The sequence below is a fragment of the Fragaria vesca genome, linkage group LG7 (genome assembly GCF_000184155.1).
Source record: "Fragaria vesca subsp. vesca linkage group LG7, FraVesHawaii_1.0, whole genome shotgun sequence".
Taxonomy (NCBI): domain Eukaryota; kingdom Viridiplantae; phylum Streptophyta; class Magnoliopsida; order Rosales; family Rosaceae; genus Fragaria; species Fragaria vesca.
This window is the reverse complement of record NC_020497.1, coordinates 15,729,310-15,731,960: the sequence shown is the minus strand read 5'-3', so window position 1 is coordinate 15,731,960 and position 2,651 is coordinate 15,729,310.

The window sequence follows — 2,651 nt, the reverse complement described above, 5'->3', positions numbered from 1 at the left end:
TTTTGGAGTTTTTTTTTGAATATTTTTGCTAAAGTAAATTGTTCTATCTATTTGTATTTGATAACGTCAAAAAATAAATTATTTTGTTAAAGTAAATGTAAAAAATGATATATTTATTGAAATGACGAAAATGCCCTCAAAATTTAACAATGTTAATAGTCAGGGTATCAAAATGCTAACGGAATGAAACTTCGGATATGAAAATGCAAGTTTTCGATAGTTAGGTATGAAAATGAAAATAACATCATAGTTCGGGTAGTATTTTGTAATTAATCCAAAATTTTAAGTTCATGATAAAGTGGAAAGTTCTAATGTTGGTATAAGCTTGTGTAGAAAAGGTGTCTAGAAGACAGCTGGGTTTGTAACTTTCTACAAAGTCTTTTGGGGTTTTGCTCGTATGATACATATGGATTTATATGATTGTCAGCTATTAATTAACAACTGAAAAGTATGCAGTCAAAGAGTAGCAAGCAAATTTGTGGCTAATGTTTTAGCCAATCTTGGACATAGGCTGAGTAACCTATACTGCTGGGAGGAGTGTGTTCCCCTGAAAGTGTCTTCTGCTCTTATCTTTGACATTGTAAACCTTGGGTGCATTAGAGGCACCTTCATCTAATATATTCTTTCTTTTATCAAAAATAAAAGATCGAGTAGCAAGCAATTCACTTTGCTTTGGTGAAATGGTGGTAGTAGTAGCAGGATCAAACTACATCTTCATTGCTACAACTCCAAGTTATACTTGTACCCTTTTATACACCCTGCAATTATTTCTTCATCAAGTTTGATCATTCACCCTCAATTATTCCCGATATGGATTCATATCTCGACAAGATCAACCTAAACTCTTAATGCCTTAATCTGTGCGTAAATTAATGCTAATTTCTTCTAGTCCATGATTTTGAAGGCACCATGTATATATGCAGCATCCACAATGCTACATGTTATTAATAAGACATAACCTTTTATGAAAAAGCTAATATATATTTTCTTAAGTTGGTGATATCTGACCTTTCAAACCCTTCTCTAGAAGCATAAGAATGTATTAATTAAGATATTTCCCTCCAAGTGATAAGGTCTGCTAATTTGTATGTTTTAGTCCTGATCATCAAGAGAGAGTCAAAAGGCACCATTTTCCACAAAATTTCATGGATTCATGTATTCTACAAGTTGAATATTGCCATGTCAAAAGCTCGATCAGTTTCTTAATTTTTCATTAGTCCTCAGACAGACAAATGTTGGCATGGGAGGGTATTTAATTGGTGTTGTGGATGAATAATATAGTCAATTTTGATAGTGATATCAGAAAAAAAAATAATAATAACAAGAAAGAAAGAGGGATTACTGGTCCTGAAGTCCAAGTCAATATTTGATTGGATGCAAGTGAAGTTATAAACTTATAATACAAGGTGACTACTGCACTCAGCATGACGTGCATGCCTAGCCCCTACTTTTGAGCCAATGACTGGCTTTTTGAGGTTGCAATGATACAAAGATTTGATTTGTTCCCCATACAACATAATTCCTGATCAACTAAGCATGTGTTTGACTATGAACTTGGAGAGTCCAATCTCTTAACAATGCATATGGTTCTCTATGATCGATATTTGTCAAATGACTCAAATCTATTAATTAGGTTGACAATATTAATAACGATAGTTTGCATATGTCAAGCATAACGATAGTTTGCATATGTCAAAGAAATCCGCTGGAAAAATCAAATCACCAACCTGTACTAACACATCTTCTATAATACCTCTAGGGTAACAGTTAGATCGATCAGCAAGTTTAATGGTTATCCCAGTAGGTAAAAGTTCTCCCATATTCATTCTATCATACACGGCATATGGCATTAAATTTATGGAGGCACCTAAATCAAGAAGAGCACCAGCAAACCTGTGATCACCAATAGTGCATGGAATAGTGAAACGTCCCGGATCACCTAACTTTGGTGGCAACTTTCTTTGCAGTACAGCGGACACCCTCTCACTCAAGGCAACTGTTTCGGTTCCTTTGAATTTTCTCTTTGTAGTGCACAAGTCCTTGAGGAATTTTGCATACTGAGGAATCTGCTTGATCACATCCAACAATGGAATATTCACCCCAACCTTCTTGAAGACGTCTAGGATCTCCTTGTCCTTTCCTCTTTCACCTGTTTCTGTAACCTGCTAGGAAAAGGCACATTAGTGATAATCAAAGGTGAGGTTAAGGGACATACCGTGGCTGGTTTTGATCTTGACTCAACTTTTGTTCTAGGTGCATTCTCAACAGGTTGAGAGAATTCCTCAACGGATTGGGTTGGGGTGCCTAGACTGACTTTTGATGGCTCCTCAGGCATGATCTGCTCTAATACAGGCTCTTCCCACTTTCTTCTTGGCTTCTTGACCACTGGAACTGCATCCAACACCTTCCCACTTTTCAGAACCATTGCATTGACTTCATGTTGATCCTTAGGATTAGGAAGAGTGCTGCTGGGAAGACGTCCTGGGTTGACTTGAGCAAGAGTTTGTTGGATTTGGCTCACTTGGCGCTCTAACAAGTCAATTGCCTTCCCTTGTTGCTGAGTGGTGGACTTGATCTCATGGCGGAAGGCACTGCTTTCCTCTCTTTCCTTTTGCTATCAAACATCATTTGTTGCATCATAGCTTCCAAAG